At 39.5% G+C, this 21,829-nt stretch overlaps 1 protein-coding gene across 46 annotated transcripts in view; it reads left to right on the forward strand.

Annotated features, from left to right (window-relative positions):
- Nucleotides 1–21,829, forward strand: part of SOX6 (SRY-box transcription factor 6) — a 456,705-nt gene that overhangs the window by 140,264 nt on the left and 294,612 nt on the right. For 2 of the 46 annotated variants that reach the window (XM_065594772.1, XM_065594794.1), the window contains exon 1: nt 3–472. The exons of the other annotated variants lie outside the window; for them this stretch is intronic. The gene's annotated coding sequence lies outside the window, so the exon portion shown is untranslated. Of the gene's footprint in view, nt 1–2; nt 473–21,829 lie in introns of those variants that run through there. 46 annotated transcript variants of the gene reach the window in all.

The raw sequence follows: 21,829 nt of genomic DNA on the forward strand, positions 1-21,829 counted from the left end.
TATGAGCTATTGGACTTGTCAGCATTCGATTTGTTGATAGTGTGGTTTATCCAAATGCAGTTGTCTTTTCAGACTATTAAATTTAAGGGGTTAGAGTCCTTTAAAAATCCAAACTTCTATAAAGGATGTTTAGTCTGAAAGCATTTTGAATGTTGTATGTATTTAGTTTATTAAATATTTGGCCTCAAATTTCCAAATCAGCTTCTTATTTTTTATTTTATAGTAGTTTCACATATGTACCATCATTTTATTTTGTTATTTTCTCATTAAAATGGACTGGAAAGCATATAGACTGTTTAGTGTAAAATGGGAGCAATGCAAAGGGTTAACCAGCAGAGAATTACAAATGAACTATCTGGAAAGTTGATTATTAATCCAGCAAGAGAGAAAATATCCTTCCCAGTTAGCAAGAATTAGTACTTGAAGAGCTGATAATATTGTTCAGCTTGTCGGTGTGGTATGGCAGAGTCAGGTAAGCAAGACATCTTCTCAAAGAGATTAAGGCTTTTCCTTTTTTGTTTTTCACCATAAGAATATCAAATTTTAAAGGGAATCTTTGTTGAATCAGTTATACTGCCAGCGTATGAATCTGCATATACTGATCTTCCACATTCCAAAATGAATGAAATAAATTAAAATGGTGCTTTTAACATTGGTAAGAAGAACTATTTCTGTTAGCAATCCATTGTATTTAATAGTGAAATACCTTAGAAATTCATGATTGGATTGTGGTTAAGAACAAGAAGTGATTGCAAAATCTAAACAAGCTCTAGTGTGATATATACTAAAGAATCCTGCATAATTGCCAGCAAAAAGATTATATAATTTCTCTTTAGGTGAGGAAAGTTCTGGGTTGTTAGAAGTCCTATGTGATTCTGAATATAATGTTTCTGCTTACAGACTGTATGGCTTTATGGAAATGTATATGTTGCAGACAGCTCTTTACCAGTCCTGATGTTTTCTTGACCCCAGTGTTCTTGTAGTATTGATGCATGTATTTGTTGTAAACAATTTTGAATTCATTCATGTTAATTTATAAACATTTGTGGGGTTACAAAGTGTGTGAGCAGGATGGAAGGAGGTAAGCATATGGAAAATGTTTAGATCATTTGAAAATAATCTCTATGTAATTTCACCTAAGACTGATTTTTTTCTGTGTGTAGTGGAAATTTACAATTTCCTATGTCCTTGTTGTGTGGACTGTATGCTCTTGAAATTACTTGCTAGACATAGGTGAATGAACTCATCTTTTCAACATAGTCTGCAGTTTACAGTTTATTATCTCAGAGTTGCATAAAATGGTTGGAGTAATGGTCTAGCAGTTCTGAAATTCAGGGAAAGTGTGTATATTTAATGATATTGTCTCACATCATTAAATGGTGCACTCTTAATTACATAAATGGATTTAACATAATCTTTAAAATATTTTGGTTTTGTTAATAAAAGTGTGTTAAATAACTATATTTTGCTATGTTAATATCTGTGTCGGTGGAAAAGAATTTACCATCACAAACTGTTTAGCTTGTTTCCATAGAATAGGCTGAAGGCTATACCAAAGGGACTGTTGAAATAGGAGAATCAAAATGCAGTTAAAAACACAAACTAACCCAAATCTGAGCGCACACACCAGCTGAGGATTTAGTTATTATACATGCTAATATTTCATGAGTCATACAAAGGGGAAGGGAAGAGAAGCTCATCATCAGCACCAGGTTGGATGCTCCTTCTAGTTTCTCTTTGAATTTTGAGAATTAGATTATGATAAGGCCCCAGGCAAAGGAGAATTGAAGAGAAGAGCAGAGCAGAGCAGAAAGGACAGTTGGGAAAGTGGGAAAGAGAGGCTGAATTTGTTTGGTGAGACACATTGTTTATGGCTATGTGTCTTTGGCCTACCCAGGCAAGGAGACAGTTAACAGAAGATGGTCAGATTTTTTGTTTAAAAGGGGAATTCATCTTATTAGCATCAATTAAGATCCCCAGCTCTTGCTGCTGCTAATAATGGAAGTCATCAGTCCAACAAATGACTGCAGTCAAAGTACACTGAACAATCAGACTTAGTAAGAGAAACAAACAAAACAATCCCAAGAAGTTATCTTAGTGCTCTAAGAGTGTTATTAGGCCACAAAGAGGTCACCGTGCCTAAGTTTGAGCACCATGATCTTGTTAAGATATAAAGAGCATGTTAAGGGCACAGATGAGAACAATTACTATATAGGGATGATATATACATGTAGGAATGATATACCTATAGAAAGGCTGGAAACACTGAGAAAAACACAGAGGGGAAAAAAAAACAGATTCAGAGGAGATAGAACTGAAGTTTTCCAGAAATTAAAGGAGATAGCGAGGGTCAAATCAGATAAGCTCTTTGAACTATTTCTCAAAAGGAGGGTCTCATTCAGGACTGGAAAAGCTAGATTTATAAACAAGGAAATAGCAGGCAAAATAAAAGTTTAGTCAAAATGTCAAGGGAACAAATTTGTGGAATGCCCTAGTTTGGGTATCAACAGAAGCTGTAACTGTTTATAAAAAACAAAATGAGGTACACACTTAACTGGAAGGAATAAAGTCTAGTATTTATAGAATTTTATAGTATATTAACTGATTAAATGGATTCCAAAGTCTGTTTTCAGGCTCTAATTTCTTATTTTCTTATAGATATGTATTACTGAAGTCTGGTATTGTACTGGCTAAACTGGTAGAGTTGGCAAGCTTGATATCAGTAATCTATTTAACACCTATTATAAATTTCAGCTTATTGGCTGTAACTTAATGAACCAAAACACTAGCTGTATCTTTTAATAAGCCAGAACTGAAGAGAAAGGGGTGAGAACTTAAAAACAAACAAACAAACAACTCCCCCGCAGCCCCAAACCAGTATAAATTAACTGTAACTCAAATAAAAACAGTATGCTTAAATATAGGATGTAAAGTGGAAACCAGAAACATCAAGCAGAGAACCAAATTTAATGCCCATTTTAAAGACTTTTATCAAACTTGTAGAGAACACATAGTATAACTACCTGAAAGCATGTTCTAACCATTGACTTGATCACAGCCCCACAGTTGATGTGATCTTCCCTGTTATGCCAATTTAAGCTTCCTAGTTGTCTACAGAACAACTTTGACAAAAGTCTGGAGCAGGCTGATAAGAATGGTCCCCTGACTTAGTGGAGCTAACTTGACTGAAATTGAGCCAGAATTTTGGCCGGAGGATTTTTATGGAAGATACAATCATTCCATTTCCTCTCTCGGTAAAAGTGAATTTGTAGATTCCTGACTGTTTCAGAATGGGTAAGTAGCTGAGTTTGAAAAGTACAGCAGATACTTGCTCAGGGTGTTCTGTACAAGTCTTGGACCAAGGGCCCAGGTGGACATTATTATAAGATTTCAATGTTGAGTATCCCACTTCAACGTTTTAGTTGTGGCATGTGGTAAAAGCATCCAGCCTAAAGCTGTATGGGTGGGACAGTGAGGTGGGAGAGTGGATGATGTGCAACATGGATGTATATATTGTTTCTCTTTGCACTCTGTGAATACATAGGAGAGACTTAGCCTGCAGGGGTTATCTACAGAGAGAAAACAAGGAGGTTCTCGAGAATTTGGTTGGATTTCAGTTTTTTAAATGGCTGAGGGAAACATTGAGTCTTGCCCTTAAGTTCTTTGGAACATACCTTCTCAGTGATGGCATATGAGTGGAGGGAGAGAATGTTTCAGTTCATCAAGAACTCAGTGAGGTTGTGTGGATAGGCTAAAGTATTTTACAAGATTCAGTGTAAGGCTGCATGGTTCAAGAGTTCGTATTCTAGTTACAATGTCCAAGGTCAGTTATTCACACAATGAGGGGAAACTCTTACATATACAACTAGATAAATATTGTTCAGCAGGTGCTCAGTGATGTTTCAAGCCCTTGTATTACCATAAGATCTTCAAGAACTATTTCCACACTTGTATCAAGTCCCTTTAGAACATCAGCAGCTTAGAGAGGTCATGGCTGATACCGATCTAAAGAATTTCAATGTTGTGTAACAAGTGAAAGGATAATACTGTGCATCCCTCTGCAAATGTGGGTTGGCACATGTGTACCTCTTCAGAGTCCAAAAGTGGAGGGTACAGACCAGTATGTGGGGGTGTTCGTTCTCTCTCTCTCTCTCTCTCACAGCAAAAGAGAGAATCATACTTTTCAGAGTCATATGGGACAATTACGATCAGCTAGTCTCACCTCCTACTGCATCAAGTTTAATAACTTGTGGGCTTTCACTTCGGCGAGAGTTTCTCAGTGTTCAACATTTCTGAAAATAAGGCCACTTATTTAGATGTCTAAATATGGACTTAAGAGTCTAACTTTGTGTCCATTTAAGAAAAAAAACTTTGTATGTGTTTCTCTAATACTGTAGAAAGAAAAGCTTTTAGGATGTTTGATTGGCAGCTAGAACAAATTGTTTTTACTGCGATATGGAAAAAGATTTTATTTTAAATTGTTGCAAAGAGTGAGCCATCATGAAAAACTAAACTGTCACAGGAAACTATTTTCATTAGTTTTTCTCATAAGGACTATTAGAAGGCTGCATGCGTTCTTCATTATACCCAGCATATCCTTTAATAAAAGGCCTACCTTCTGAAACATTGCTCTTGTTCCTTGAAGGAATTGTACTTTCAGTGGCTAAGTCATGGAGCAATCAGATATGCATAATTTTTGACTGTCACTATGCAGTTCTGTGGTACTAAAGCATGATGTTGCATAACATCCACAGAATGGTAAAATTAAGAAAAAATCTCTTCTGTTGTTGTCTGAACAGAATGATCATGCAGTCTATAGCGTATGGGTGTTGTATTTTTCATAGTCTCTGGAGAAGAATCTGGTGGTGCCTACTGTAATCTTTCTTCAAAAGGAACTAGGAATTAGTGTTTGCATAACTATTACATTATTGTGACATCTTCAGACAAAAAAGATTATCTTTAGGTTAGAAATAGCTGCTCTAACACCACTCATGTAGGCATTTAGGAGCCCACCTGCACAGTCCCATTGATGAGTCTTCTATACCAAATTGTGGTCCTGTGTAATAGGAGCACAATGGGTGTTTGAGATTGGATGAAGAGCTGCCAATGGACCTGTGACAGGGTAGATTCCCCCAGCCACATTAGAGGGAAGGGAAACTGAGGCTGCTGAAGAGCATGGGCTGCAACAGCAGTTTTTGAATGGTTGTGCTAGTTCTTTATGACCTGGGGGTAGGATTGCATTTCTGGCTCCATATTTACCTCTGGGCCATAGACACACACATATGTGCTGCCTGCCACTGTTGAGTGAAAGTCATCTACTTAAACCTTGGTGAGAAATGCTACAAGCAAGTTATAGCTATTGCCTGTAACCATTATTTCAAAAAGAAGCTTTTCCTTGTGACCACACTTAGTTCCAAACATAGAACTATTCCCACTTAGAAAAGTCTTGTTCTTCTTACCTACTAACTTAAATATATATGTGTGTATAATATGTGTGTGTGTGTGTGTGTATATATATATATATAATATATAATAATTTTTAAATGAGAGTGCATCACAATTTTCATCTGAAAAATTTGGGCTAAATATAAGTTGCTCATGGGTAGCTCTATCTTTATTGAATTAGGCTCTTAGCATTTGTTGCTGTAATTGAAATGGCATCTCAATGTTCATGCTGAATCTATCTTATTTATGACTTTTCAACGGCCCATACATTTTTCTTTGTAAAGTGGTTTTATAGAAAGTTGCTGATTGTTTTTGTTTTTTCTTCTCCCTTTTCTCATCAGTTATAGTCCACTTAAGGCTATTATCACATTACAGCTACCACAGTTTTGAGTCAGCCTGACGTAGCTATTGATGACCCCATGACAGCTGTCTGCTAAGCCTGATTACTGATCTACAGTAAAAACAACAAGGAGTCCTTGTGGCACCTTAGAGACTAACACATTTATTTGGGCATAAGTTTTTGTGGGATATAACCCACTTCATCAGATGCATGGAGTGGAAAATACAGTAAGCAGGTATAAATATACAGCACATGAAAAGATGGGAGTTGCCTTACCAAGTGTGGGGGGGGTCAGTGCTAATGAGGCCAATTCAATTAGGGTGGATGTAGCCCCTTCCCAACAGTTGACAAGAAGGAGTGAATATCTACAGTGTTATTTAATATAAAGGTCAAATAAAACTCTAAAGGGGAGAAACATTGTTTTGTTTCATTTTAAATTCGGCTTAGGAAGGGAGCCACTGTTTTATAAGTAACCAATAATAAGCCTCCTTCATTTGTCAGGATTCAGATCTAGGTATTTAGTATATTCTTGCATAGATTTCCTATATTAAAACAAGTGCTGAGTCTTGGACTTGATGCAGAAGTCAACAAAATAATTAATAGTAACAATAATTAATAACACTGTTGTACAATCATAATGAACAATAATAGCAATTCATGGCTTCAGGGAGGATATACTTTTGAGGCCAGATTCTGCTCTGTGTTCCACTGAAATAAATCCCTGGACGTTATTGACTATTTCTTTGCTATACACCAGTATAACTCTGAGCTGTATGCCTCAGTGTAACTGTGAGCAATGTCTGGAACTTAGTGGTGATCTCTAACTCACAAGCAAGTGCCTTTTTAATCAGAAAATTAATTATTTTTCAATTAATTGTCAATGACAATCTGCCTTTTGTGGAGGTTCGTAAAACTTAATTTTAGCCATTTTAGTAAAAAATAAAAAGGTTTTGGGGAACTAATTAGAAAAGAATTTTGGTGCCAGAAAATTATTTCTTGAGCCTTCTCCTGAATGATGTCTGAACTATGATGCTGTTGACCTTTTAAGGATGCAACCAAAATACCTTAACTGGCAAATTATCACACTTTTTAATGTACTGGCCCCAAGGATATGTGACTGTTAGAAACAAAACTACCTACACATTTCCATAGGCATATGAACATACACAGACAGAGGGATATTATACTCTCTCGCATTTTTGTAAGATTTTTATCTGCACCAATTAAACATAACTTCTCCTCCTTACTGTAGTTCTACTTTATCAGTAGTGGTATCCTCATTTAACTCATGCAAATGAAGATTGCACCACCAGCAGTGTAGCAATTGTTTGTTTATTTTTAGGTTTTTTTTAAAATGTGCCCATATCTCTCGGCATATCATCATAAATTATTAAAACTATACAAAATTCATTGACTAATGTCAGCCAAATCTAGAGAGACTCAACCCCATAATAAGCTATTGGCAGAAATATTAATATTTATTTTTATTAAAATCAGTTATATAACTCTCTAAATTTACATGGCATTTTATATTGAGTATATAGACATAGAGTAGGGCAGGATTCCTGCTCTGGAGAATTTGTAAGTTAAGGTCCTGATCGTGCAAAGAGATCTGTGTGGGTACAAAATCTACCCACACACAATATTTTGCAGGATCAGGATATAGGAGATTTAAGGTATAATTCATCAACACCTTCTCCTGAAAAAGTCTGTATAGATACATAGTCAATGGAAGTTTTGCCACTGAGTTACATTGAGCCAAGATTTCACCTATGAACTTTACAGACTGGGTTTCTGACAGAACAACCATGGAAAGGCCTTTTTAGACTCAAGGGCCCACTACTCCTCTGAAGTTGCCCTGCCAATAGGCCTCAGATGTTCATATCTAAGGACTGAATGCAGGGCCAGCTCTAGGCACCAGCAAACCAAGCTCGTGCTTGGGGCGGCACATTTTCAAAGGCGGCATTCTGGCCATCTTTTGTTGTTGTCGTTGTTGTTGTTGTTGCTTCCAGCGGCAAAAGCCTGGAGCCGGCCCTGGCAGCAGCAGCGCGCCATGCGCTGGGGCCTCTGTGCTTTGTGTCGGGGAGCAGCGTCTGCACCTTGTGGCTGGACCAGGCAGGCTCCGAGTGGGGGACACTCGGGCTGGGGGCCGCCCCCGGGGCGCACGGAGCCACCTGCAGGTGCCCCAGGGTGACCGCCCCCCAGCGCTGCAGCTGGGGCTGGGCGAAGTGGCCCAAGCTGCCCAGGGACTGCGGCAGGGCAGCCAGAAGCAGCAGCGGGGCCATAGAGGGCAGGGCGCTGCCGTGCGGGGCCTGGGGCGGCAGGGGGTGCGAGTGGGGGAGGGCACTGGTGGGGGAGAGAGAGACAGGGCCTGGGTGGGGGGCAGCCAAAAATTTTTTTGCTTGGGGCAGCAAAAAACCTAGAGCTGGCCCTGACTGAATGGCAGTAGATCAGCTGATCACAACTCTTGTGATGATGCGTGTGTATATACGTATACATTTATAATATAAGCATACACCGTGACACCCAGGTTCGTTTAAAGAAGTGTTGGCATATAATGTAATGTATGTAATGCAGCCTGATTATGAATGCCTCAGATGCCGCTATCATTTATGGCAACTGAAACCGCCACTCCTGGTTAGTGGCAATTTAGTGTTTTCCCTCCACAGGATTTAGTGTCTTCCTTCTATAGGATGTCTGTCTATCTTTCCATCTATTAGGAGTCCCTCTGTATGTATATCTATATAGGGGTGTGTGTATACAACTATAATTATGTACATCTACTGCACATTTATTTGTATATGCATGTAGATGTCCTGGCTAGCTAGCAGATTGATACAAGGTACAAGATTTCAGGACAGTCCTGTTGTATATAACCAAAGAGTGTGTCTGTGATGTATAATAATAATACCTAGCTCTTATACAGAGCTTTTGATGAGTAGATCATCAATGAAGAACGTCAATGTCATTATCCCTATTTTACAGACAGAAAAAATGAGGCACAGAGCTGGAAGGTGACTTGTCCAAGGTCACCCAGCAGGGCAGAGCTAGAATAGAACCCAACTATCCTGAGCCCCAGTCAGTGCTCTATCTGGTAGGCCACACTTAACCTTCAAAACTGATAATAGACTAGTCTGTTGTTTCAGTTAATATGATTAGAATTAGTTTATAAAAGCATTAGCTAAGCTTTGATTTGAATGCCTAGTCTGTCTTTGGTTGTTTTAGCAATTTTTACTTCAACTGTAAAATTTAAGAGATGAAGTCTGACAGAGCAGTGGCCAATTGGCTATCCAAAGGTTGGAATGCCTTACCTTGCACCTATTGTGTTTCTGATTTTATACCGATAAGAAATTGGACATTGTACACATCAGTTTATTACCTAAAATATACATAATTGCTTTTAGAGATTAGAGCAATTGTACTGATGTTCTTTGTTAAGTTTATTTTTACCAGGTTTTCAAGGCGAAATGCATTGTAAACCACTCCTTTGGCAACATTTATAGCAGTAACATATACATTATCTCCTTACTAGACAGTAAGAGCTGGTGCCTTTTCAAATTGCCTTTTGGCCTGTCACATGCTTAATCTTGTTTGTTTGGGTTCCATTTTCTTTTTGGACACCATTATCTTTTAACCTGCTTTTCATTTTGAGGACTTTCTGTACAATCATCCAGTGACCAAACCTACCCAATTCGCTTATGAGCTCTAAATTGAACTATATTTATGTTAACGAGTATTTCCATTGTCTAGATGCCTATGAATGTTTCCTTGGTAAATAAGAAACCTGAGCTTAGGAGTGATCCTTGTGATATTAATCCTACTTGCCTGTCAAATGTCTTGAATTAGCAGTAAAGTCTGTCACTCAGGATAATAAAGTATGTACATTTTACAGCTTGAACATGTATAAGGACCTGTTCCTTCACACCATTGAGGTCAATGGGAGCTTTGCCATCAGTTTGAATGGGCCCAGGATCAAGTTCAAAGCTGTTTCTTTTTGGTCTGTTTTTAAAAGATCCCTTTTTGCTCAGATATGCTTGTTCTCATATTATATCTGTCCTGTTTCCTTTATAACAGAAACCCATTAAAATATTGGTCCACAGATCCACAGTCACATATAGTAATACATCTGAACTTCTGTCTGATTTTAGCCCCTTGACACATTAGCAAATTTTACACACTTGTTTAAAGGAAAAGTGTTGGATTGAAAATCATTTATTTAAAAAAAAGTCATTATCTGTGATACTAATAATACGTCAGATGAGTGTTGACAAATGCAAGGTACATTGCATAAATGTATTTAGGATAGAATAATTTGAACTACTTACATATCCTGCTTGGTTCTAAATCAGGGGTGGGCAAACATTTTGGCCCGAGGGCCACATCGGGGAATAGAAATTGCATGGCGGGCCATGAATGCTCACAAAATGAGGGGTGGGGTGCGAGAGGGGGTGTGGGCTCTGGGATGGGGCTGGGGATGAGGAGTTTGGGGTGCTCTGGGCTGGGACCGAGGGGTTCGGAGGGCGGGAGGGGGATCAGGGCTGGGACAGGGGGGCTGGAAGGGATGCAGGTTCCAGCTGGGGGTGTGGGCTCTTGGGTGGGGCTGGGGATGAGAGGTTTGGAGTGCAGGAGGGTGGTCCCAGCTGGGATCGAGGACTTTGGAGAGCGGGAGGGGAATCAGGGCTGGGGCATGGGGTTGGGGCATGGGGAGAGGCTCGGAGTGCAGGCTCCGAGTGGTGCTTACCTCAAGCGGCTCCTGGAAGCAGTGGCATGTCCCTTCTCTGGCTCCTACGCGGAAGCGTGGCCAGGTGGCTCTGCACGTTGACCCATCCACAGGCACCGCCCCTGCAGCTCCCATTGGAGCACATAGGAGCCAGAGTGGGACCATGCCACAGCTTCTGGGAGCCACGTGGTGCAGCTCCGACTCAGTGCCCCGGCCGGAGCGGGGCCGAGATACATGGTGCGGCTCTCGGGCTGGCTTAAAACGGTTTGCGGGCTGGATCCAGCCTGTGGGCCGTAGTCGGGGCGGATCTATGTATTTTGCTGCCCCAAGCATGGCAGTCAGGCGGCTTTTGGCAGCGCGCCTGCGGGAGGTCTGCTGGTCCCACGCCTTCAGCATACCCGCCACCGAATTGCCGCCGAAGCTGCGGGACCGGCGGACCTCCTGCAGGCATGCCGCCGAAGGCAGCCTGACTGCCGCCCCCACAGCGACTGGCAGGCTGCCCCCTGCGGCTTGCCGCCCCAGGCACACGCTTGGTGCACTGGTGCCTGGAGCTGCCCCTGGCCATAGTTTGCCCACCCCTGTCCTAAATTCATTTTAAACACTTAGGTATCACTATGGGCATCTCTATAAAATCTGCTCAGCAGGCAATTCTGGTTTAAAATGTGAACAGCATGTTAGAAGCTATAAAGAATGGGTTATAAAATAATACTCAAAATGTGATGATGCCATTATACAAATCAGTGGGACTCATTCACCTGAAATAGCGTCTCCAGTTCCCACCAACCCATCTCAAAAAGATATATCATAAATTTAAAGATACATCAGAGACAGGTGATGAATTTGATTAGTTGGCGTGAAAATACTTCCATATTAAGAGAAACTAAAAATATTGTGACTCCTCAGTTTAGAGAAAAGCCATAACAGAGGTTTACAAAATAATGAGTGATATAGAAAAGACAAATCAGACACTCCTCTTGATATTTTTTTTCATAATATAAGAGCAAAGGGACATTTAATGTAATTGAAAATTAAAACTGACAAGGAAAGGATTGAGACAGTTATATTGGTAATAAAAACATCTACCATCTAGGATGGGTTTTTTGGGGTTTTTTTGAGACGAGGGGGTATAAACCCTCATACTTCAGGCCATAAACTAGCCATTAACTGAATGTGGCAAAGAATGCTGTAGTTGGTCCCAGGACATGAGACAAAGTGGATGAGGTAATATCTTTTATTGGACCAACTTCTGCTTATGAAAAGACAAGCTTTTGTAGCTACCCAGAACTATTCTTCAGGTCTGGAAAAGGTCATCAGAGTGTTAGGAAGAAATTAAATGATGGGGTCTAAATTAGCAGTTACATCTCAAGAAAGAGATCCTGGAGTCATTGTGGATAGTTCTCTGAAAACCTCAACTCAATGTGCAGTGGCAGTCAAAAAAGGTAACAGAATGTTGGGAAACATTAAGAAAGGGATAGATAATAAGACAGAAAGGATCATATTGCTTCTATATAAATTCATGGTACGCCCACATCTTGAATACTGCAGATGTGGTCCCCCCATCTCAGAAAAGATATATTGGAATATAAAGGACAGCAAAATAATTAGGGGTATGGAACAACTTCCATATGAGGAGAGATTAATAAGACTGGGACTTTTCAGCTTGGGAAAGAGACAACTAAGGGTGGATATAAAATCATGACTAGTGGGGAGAAAGTAAATAAGGAAGTATTATTTACTCTTTCTCATAACTCAAGAACTAGGGCTCACCAAATGAAATTAATAGGTAGCTAGATTTAAAACAAACAAAAACAAGTATTTCTTCATACAACACAGTCAACCTGTGGAACTCTTTGCCAGAGGATATGAATATTGTGTAGGCCAAGACTCTGACAGGGCTCAAAAAGGAACTGGATAAGTTCATGGAGGATAGGTTCATCAATGGCTATTAGCCAGGATGGGCAGGGAATGAAAAACCATGCTCTGAAGTGTTCCTAGCCTCTGTTTGACGGAAGCTGGGCATGGATGACAAGGGATGAATCACTTGATGATTACTGGTTCTGTTCATTCCCTCTGAAGCATCTGGCATTGGCCACTGTAGGAAGACAGGATACTGGGCTAGATGGACCATTGGTCTGACCCAATATGGCCGTTCCACATTCTAACTTATTTATTCAATTACTGTCCATTTAGGTGTTTGTTACATCTTCCTCTGAAACCTCTGGTACTAGCACCTCCTGGAGACAGGTTACTGAACTAGATGGATACTGGTCTAGTCCAGTGAAGCAATTTCTTGTAAAACAGAAAGCATTTTAAAAATGGAATTCACTTTTTGCTATTTTTGCTGTTCATTTTCTTTGTCTTTATCTTAGCTTAGATGGAAATAAATGAGACATTTTTAAATTGCTTTTAGTTGTTAGTTTCCAGTCTGTTTCATTATATTTCTCATGCACTAGCACAACTGTGTAATGTGTAGCTTGCAACCAATGCAGAGAAATGTTTAAAACCAAACAAATAGTTTTCATTGAAATGCAGAATAAAACTGATAACTCTTAGCAGTAACATTAGGTTTTGTGTAAATACCTTAGGTTGTTATAACCTTTACTTGTGTCTAAAGTTCTTCCACAAGTACTCACATGAGTAGTCCCAGGGGCTACTCATTTTGTATATGCTTACAAAGTTGGGCAAGGATTACATTATTTAGCCTCTAATTTGTTATAGTACCTATATGTTGGGTAGACTACCCAACACTGTCTTTTATTGTGAAAAATGTCATTCCCTCATGCTAGCTAGTTAAGCTGAATATTTTGATACATCCAAGTTTTCATACTTATTTTGTGCTGTCTTGCATATTCAAAGACTGAGACTTAAACAAGGAAATAAATTGATATTACATTTTTGAGCAGATGGACTTGAAGCAGCTAATAAAGAGTTTTAAGTACTCTCTCATCATCTTTTTTTATCTCTGTATTCATTTTTCATTCTTTGTCTCTGCTTATCCCCTTCTTACTACTATAAACAAGCAATACAACAGAGGATGTGGCTTAATTTTGGAATTGCAGGTATTATTAATGCTATATTTTAAAAAGTGAAATCCTGTCTTGCCAGGAACAGTTTACTCAGTAACACTGCTATTATTACTTATTTTGTACATAAGATAATATACAGTTCTCTGCAAACTGTTTAAGAAAGCATTAGGCACTCTTAGGAGAGTTTTGTTTGCCTTTAAGTGGGTTTGTCATTGGCAAAAAGTGGTCTGTCATAAAGACTGAAGTCTTATTTACTCACAGAACAGGTGAAGTACATGTTGCAGCACAGCTAACTTTCCCACCCTTACCCAACAATATGCGTCAACCCTTCTTTAGATGATGGGATAGGTCAGTCTCTGGGTTGAAACGGTCATTAGTTTCTTTGCTGTGATTGGTAAAAGTTTGCCCCTTGTTATGTGGAACTGGTTTGATTAACTCAGTTTGCATGGACCGCTGAACTGCCATGCAGCGGTGATAACTTGTCTTCAATACTAACCTGGGGACATTTTGAACCAGTGAGCTGGAGATCAAAAGGCTTTTGCATTCCAGTCCAGTTCCCTGCCACGCCCTATTCCTTCCCAGTAATTTTTTTTTCAAATCAAACCTCTATATCCTTAATAATTCAGGCAGGAAACCTGTTAGAGGATTATGGACCTGCTGTTGATATTTTTGTAGACATTGATGCATGCTCATAGCATCAACTGGTCATTGTTGTCTCTTTGAATTATAGTACCTGTTTAGTGCTATATTTATGCAGTCTAAGGTCCTGATCCTGTAATCTAATCCATCAGGGAGTGGTGCCTTACAGCATGAGGACTCTTGCTGAAGTCAGTGGGACTCCACACAGGCACTAAGGTCAACCCATGTAGATCAGATTGCAGGCTTGGGCATATGGTTTCCAGAGTTTAAAAATAATGTTAGATGGAGACTTTTTTGCATTAGTTTATCAGATAATAGCTTCTATTATAGTGCCAATTCTTTCTTTACACTCTGATAACAGGCACAATATAATTATTCGACCTTTGTTATTCCATTGCTATTGTCTGTAGATTGGTGCACGTTCCATAATCTATGAAATGTACATCTGCTGCTGCTGCATTCCTTCAAAAAAAGAAAAGAAAAATAAAAAAGGAGTAAAGAAAAGAAAGGCACAGAGAAGAAAAAAACCCTATACACTTAATGTTAAATTGGAGGGTGATCTAGAGATAGAAGAGGAATCTCTTTTTTGCTTTTCAAATATTTGCCTGGCCTTCAGAAGGTATTTGCCTTCTCTGTTTACGTTGGATTTATTTTTTAGGCCTACATGCAGTGAGAAAATGATACAGTAATGAATAATGGGCAATAGAGGGAAAATACACTCAGCTTTCACAGTTAGCTTATATTTTCTACTTTAGTTTTTTTAAAAAGTCTTGTCTAGTTTTAAATAGAAACTTCTCAGTGTTGTAAAAGGTTATAAATGCTACAGCATCAGATGAAGTGGAGGACAAGAAGATTTACAGGCTGGCAAATTTTAACAAGAATTGGTTAAGTGCGCTTTCCCACTGTGGTCTTTGGGACCATATGTTATCCCTGAGTGGGGAAGAACAATGTAAGGGCTACAAAAGTCAGTGTGTTGCCACTCGTGGAATCTCTTTCTGATGTTCCTGACAGACAGGTTAGGCTTGCCTCTGCAAATCCATGCAAATCTTGGTAAACTCAGAGGGGAAGAACATCTGGGTGGAAGCACAGGCCTGCCTCATGGCAGCTTCAGCTGTCTCCTCCACTATGGCCTTATGGCTTCCTTGGAACCCATCTTACCATGTGATCTCTGTTGGTGTTTTCATGGAAACATCTCCTTAGGGGTGGTGTCATCCACTGACTGGAGTAATATTTCAGAAGTGACTTCCAAGTGGGTTTCCAACAGGATATATGCCAAGGCCCAAAACATCCTGTGGCAAACAGTTATTTCTCAGTGTTATCTCCTCTACTACTGAGATTTGGCTCCTTTGTGTGTCACACTTTGCCATCCCTATCATGGAGTTTTTTGTCATAATGGATGAATGTGTCATTTGTTGTGTTCTTTGTAGAATTCTAAATATGTCCCAAACCTGCTCTTTGTAATGATGTGTCTCTTTATACGACTCCTGGGAAGAGAAATTCAACAAAATGATTTGAGAGATTTAGGTATTTTGACAAACATGCTTCAAGAATATATAAAAAATTATTCTCACCACATGTATGTCATAAAGCTCTTCATATGTTAGCGTATGTGAAATTACAGTCCGTTAATAATGTGTCAGCTCCCCACTGTGTGCTTTGTAGGATGCTTAATGGGTGTTGCATGATTTATTTGCTGGATTTTGCAGGATTTCTGTAGCATGTCAGGTGCTTCGCTGATTGCTTGTTGAAGCCCAGAGCATGAGCTCCCAACATTTGAACAAGTTTGCAACATTTTATTATTTGTAACTCTAAAGTTGTTTGAAAATTTCAGAATCTTAAAACCAAACAGAGAACGCCCTTTCTAAATTTCCCCCAAAATTAAAGCAGTTCTTAGCAGGACAACTATTTTTCAATAATTGAGACTATTAAAATAGTTATTATAGCAGCTAACTAATAGCTTCATACTGAAATTGGCATGTCTAAATCCTTAACACCCATTCCCCTCTTGCAATGGGAAGAGAGGGTCGTAAAAGAGGAAGACCTTGGCTCACAAAGACCTCAAGGTTTTCCCCCTATCCCATAACATCCATCAACAAAATTCCAGGCCTTTTACTTCTGGGAACTGGCCCTTGTTTTGCTGATGAACTAACATCCCTACTAAGTTCTACTACTAATTATTAAGCCCGACTCCTGTTTAGCCAAGATGTGCCTCCAGTGGGGAAGACAAAATACCCATCAGGCCTCTGCCAGTTTAGCCCCAATAGACAGAAAAAAAATTCTTCCTTATCCCTGGAGAAGTGATTTGTCCGATCTGCAGCAGCTGCAAAAAACACAGCTCTTACCCTACTGGCGGGGGAAAAGTTATGGGGCAAGAAGCTCTCAAGGAGCTGGACTGGAGTTTAAATTAATGAAAGTGCAGAGTGAGGGGCCAGTCCGCTCCCTTCCTCCACAACTGGTCAGTGGGTGGATAGAGTCTCCAGAAGAGGCAGGGTCACCGCTGTGTCAAGCTTCCCAGCTCCTACCAGTTGAGCTGTGTCATTGGCATTTTCTTCTTTGCTTTATTGATGATTTATTATTGATGATGGATATTGGAGGTGCTGTGGAGCACTTCTGTTCTTGTGTCCACGACCCCCTGAGTGGACAGACTTGGGGATTCAGTTGTTTTGTCAAAAACGTACAGAGATTTCAGTTTCCAGAAAGCATTGCATCCCTGAATGTAATTGATAGGTAGAGATTAAAATTCTTATATTCCCAAGATAAAAAGCCAATTGAGCAGTCCATAGATCTTTTTGCTGCTCATCAGTGTCGCCATATTTTATCAAGTTGGCAGCAGTTTAAATAATATGAGAAAACCACTGTACACCACCTAGAGAAACTAAGAGCAGTGCAGGCTATGCCAGTTAGTGGATTTAAGGTGTTAAGAAACTAAAAGCAGTTTTGAGAATGGGAAGTTGTATAAATTGAATAAGATTTAATTGAATTAAGAAATAGAGTTTCTGGATGTATCTACACTTAATAGAGGCACTGATGCCATTCTTTATATATAGTTTAGTTAAATATATATTGTGTGTACTCTATATGTCATGTTATATGTTTCTTGAGTGAAGTATATTTTTATAATTCCCGGATTTCAGACTTAAACCTGTGAATGCAAGAAAATTTCAATGAATCTATGCAATAAAAATTGTATAATGTACAGATTCTGGGGGCACCCTTGTGAATTACAAGATTCATCCAACTGCTGGATTTGTAGGGAAAGCTGCTTTGGAAACAAGAGCAACTACAGGGCAGAGCTGCCTGGGCTGTGAAGAACTAGCTGTGCAAAGTCCATGTGGAGTTAGTTAGAGCAGAGCTGAGTATAAAGGTATTTTCAGCATAGGTTAGAGTTTTGGAAGAAGGGGGTAAGAAGGCAGGCATCCAGAAGTTTTGAGGAGGGGAGCTATTACAAGTGTGTTCAGGGCATATATGTGGGTCTTTGATTCATATTTCATAAGCGATAGAAAAAAATAGGCACATTGTGAATTTCAAGCTATGATTCCATGTCTGGTGTCTGGTGATGTCATACACCATGAGAGCGAAGCTCAAGAATTTTGTGTCAACTCCAGAACTACTTGATGGAATTATAGCTCTATATTCCTCTTTTCTTTGTGTGTATATGTATATACATTTATGTATAGTAGGAAAGTGAAACAACCTCTGTAGTTAACATTACATAAGTATTTCCATTCTAAACCCCTGTTTTTCCATCACTTACAACTTTCTAAAACTTTAGGCTGAAATTTACCAGGCTTATTCTCTGACAAAGTGATCTTTATTTGATATTTTTTTTGGAAATGTTTGATCATTGTAGGTGATATCCTATAGTGAATACGATCCTGTATGTTTCTTGCATGTGTAATGAAATGCTGATTTTTTTCTCTCTCTCGTGTTTATGCTTGTTGTGTATGCCTCTAGCTACGCCATCCTCTGTTGTGCACCCATCTGTTCTCATGGGCAAGATGGGTCCATATGTCTTCAAGGAACTGTATACTTCAAGGAACATTCCATGCTGCAGGAAGTAGTGTTTGCAGGGCTACTGTCAGTTGGGAAACAGCCAGGAATTTTGCCCGAGTCCCAGAATGTTCAGGTGGCCTGGGCAGCCCTGACGTGAGGCTTTTTAAAATCAGTGTGATTGAATGGATATAACTGAGGTAAAAATGGTGTGGCCTGATATTGAAAAGATAGATTTCTAACCTATAAAGAAAGAGCCTGCCTCTGAAAGGTTAGAACGTGTGAAATGTTAAACTTGGATTTCTTGTTCATTCAGCACACTCATGACAAATACAGAAGAAAAGTTCTCAGAATTATTCAGAGAGAGAAATGTGGCACAGATACCACCCATCTTCAATCTTCTGATTGGCTTCAAATATTAAGTGTTCTTATACGTGTCATATGACATGAACTGAGTAAATGCGTATATGAACAGACTGTGCATGGGGTGCTCAACTGTGTGGTCCCTGCACTGGTGTGCAAGGAGCCATTCCCCTTTCCCTCCATGTCCCTAATTAAGTGGCTTGACAGTCATATTAGGAAGCTCCAGGCATTGCACCTTGATGATGCCACTACTAGCTATTTGAAAGTGGGTGGAGTGAGGGTGGATCTTTGGCTCTCTGCCCCATCCTTAAAAGACCTGCAGCCAAAAGGGTATCGGAGCTGCTGCTGCAGCATGTACATCTCAAGAGTTCTAGGGAGAATTATGACTAGATTAGGCACAATTCCTCCTGGGGGTTCCTACTATAGTAAGGTCTCTCTGCATCCCCTTTACCAGAGGCTGTCTCTTAAAAGTCTTAAAACACATTCAAGAAAATGGGGCCAGGATTTCACCTATAATTTGGCCCTAAAGGCTTAGTTTAGCAAAAGATACATATGGCTTTAGCATTCTGGAAATCATTTCCCCTCAAACCACTGTAAATGTTGCCTATTGTTAAAAAGTGCATATTTTGTTTAAACTCTATATCTTTTGGCATCCATACCATCTTATTGTTAATTATTGTTTTTGCTCCTCACCATGCAAAATGGGAGAGGGGACATTTAATCTTCAGTATGCTGCATTTTAGTTCCATCCTTGTTTTCACATTTCTTTACATTATGGATGGTTAAATCAAGGATCAAGGCCTTACTGAAAATACGTTCTGTATCTTTTTTTTTCTTGCTAGAGAAAAATATACCTTTGAGGTTATAGATCGGAATTATACAAATTTGAATCTATACAGTAAAAATGCTGAGGTTTTCTATACGTTATCTGAAGCTAGAAATATGCCCAATTACTCAGCAGTGTATCATAAAAGAGATGCATACTATGTTAGTCTGTCAGTACCTTAAGTCATCACTCTAAAGGCTTTTTTAAAATTATCTTTTTTACTGAAACCAAGAAACAAAACAAAGACAAAAAAAGCAAAAATGACATCAATTAGATGTCAACATGACATCAAACGGCATAATATATCATAAAAATAAATGTATGATCTGGTGACTCAATGATTTCCGTCCATATGGCATTTACAGAGATGTAAAGAAAAGGCAAACAGCTACACCTTTTCATGGAAGAAAATATAGGATATGAAATTGGAAATAGTGATGATAGTGAGAGACTCCCAGCTGAGATTACCTGGCTACTCAGAACATATTTAGGAGGAGGTATAGTGCCAAAAGGCTGTGTATATGTTTGTTGAATATAGGTTGTTGTAAACTGAGCACTATGCAGGTTATACATTTTTATAAAAGTGGTGTTAGGGAAAGAGATATTTGATGTGCTGGCAAAGGTTCCAAATGTGTGGCTATCTGGTACAGCTGCACATGTGCTAGTGAAAAATGTAATTGGAGAAAAAAATTAAAAATCTTTGGGAATAAATAGAGTTTTCTGTTGCAACTCCTAAAAATAATCGACTCCAGGTCTATTTATATGTAAGATGAGAGACATATGAAAAGTGGTAAGTACATAGAAAACACTGAGAATCAGTTAAGCCTCTAAAACAGTAATCTGTGATTTCCGTTCGTTATAGTAAAGGGCACCAGAACTTTATAGTAAAGGGTGAGAGGTGAGACTGTGGGGGTGGGAGCTGGAAAAAGAGAACTCAGAAGGATCTCTAAATGAGCACAGTCTGTTATTTGAATTTATTGTTCATTTTCAGTGAAGTGATAACTGCAACAGCTCAGCCTGAACCGGCTGGCTCAACACTTCCTTTTCTAAGGAACTTGGATGTATTTCACAGTTTACATCTGGACAACAGGGCACAAGAAAAAACAAAGTGTTGAGAATATATTGCACGTTCTTTTTGCATTACTTAGGGCCTTAGTCTGCCTCTATATGCATGGGTATAAATCCCATTCCAGTCACCATCTAAGAACAGAATTGGCCTTCTAGTTTATTTTCTGATAGTCCGGTTCTTGTCCCCAATTTTTTTATCCGTTGGTGTTCCAATAATCCCCTGTGGGATTTCTGTTGCTCCCATCTGAAGCTGCATATCTGTCTAGTGGCACCTGCAAGCTCTTGCAGTTAAGTCTATTACAAGTTTATCTGCAGGCTGAAGTCCCCAAAGAAAGATAAGTAACGTGCAGCTTTGAATGGTTTGGTAGGAAGATCTTTGATTTCAAGGCCATAGAGTAGCACTTGAAGAAGTGATTCCTACCAGCTGCTTTGCCTGGGATGAAGGGTGTGCAGATAGTAAATGAAAAATCTTACCCTTATACCAAAATGTCCTATCTTTTTTCCTACTTGTAACCAAAATGATCCTTTCCTTATCTTAAAATGTTTACTTGGGATGCAAATTGTTTTGTCACTTAAACAGGTTTTAGACTTCATTGCTTGTTCAAGTTGTATTCAATGGCCAAAGTTGAAAACCTCAGGGACAGTCCCTGAGGGACTCCTGCCACACTAGGAGGTGAGTGTGTGTGCACACAGGATGTAAAGAGTAATAAACTACCATCTTGTTCCTTCCCGAGAGGCAAGTGACATCAGTCTCTCTGCATTTGCTAGATCAAATCCTGGAACTGGGAGTCAGCCTGCTGGTTTCTTTGGAGTTATTGAGCCTTGGGAATGGTACTTTCTTAGGGAGAGGAGATAAGTAATGAACTCATTATCCTATTATTAGGATCAACTCTAGTTTCAAAGAGACAATTCAGGAGGTACCATTCATTTGCGTGGCCACATCTCCTCAGAACTTCTCAGCAGCTGCTTGGGTTGTCTTCCTAAATGTGCAGTTGGCTGTTGTGAATGGTTGAGGAAGACAGAAGCTGAGCCTAGGTGGTAGTTTGAGGAGGAGTCTAGTGCGAGGCTTGCAGGCAGAAGATCTCAAGGGTATGCAGCAGTACATGGAAGCATGAAAGAAAACTCCAGAATGGTGGTGTGAGTGTACGCATATATATTTGTGTGTCTGAAACTAGAGAACTTTGAGGGCTATGTGGAACAGTTCCTGAAGTTTACCACTAAAATAAGTGATCAGACTGCTAACCCCTGAGCGTCCATTCCTTCTTTCTGGACCTCTGCCTGCCCTGGGAATCATCACACATTTCATCCTGACCAAAGTTCTGAGAAGTCTCACTGTGTACCCTCATTCCCCCACTGTAATACCTTCTTAGCCCCACATCCTTTTCAGCTGAGGAGGATTCTTCTCAGCCTGG

The sequence above is a fragment of the Chrysemys picta genome, chromosome 4, assembly GCF_011386835.1.
Source record: "Chrysemys picta bellii isolate R12L10 chromosome 4, ASM1138683v2, whole genome shotgun sequence".
In the NCBI taxonomy this organism is placed as follows: Eukaryota; Metazoa; Chordata; order Testudines; family Emydidae; genus Chrysemys; species Chrysemys picta.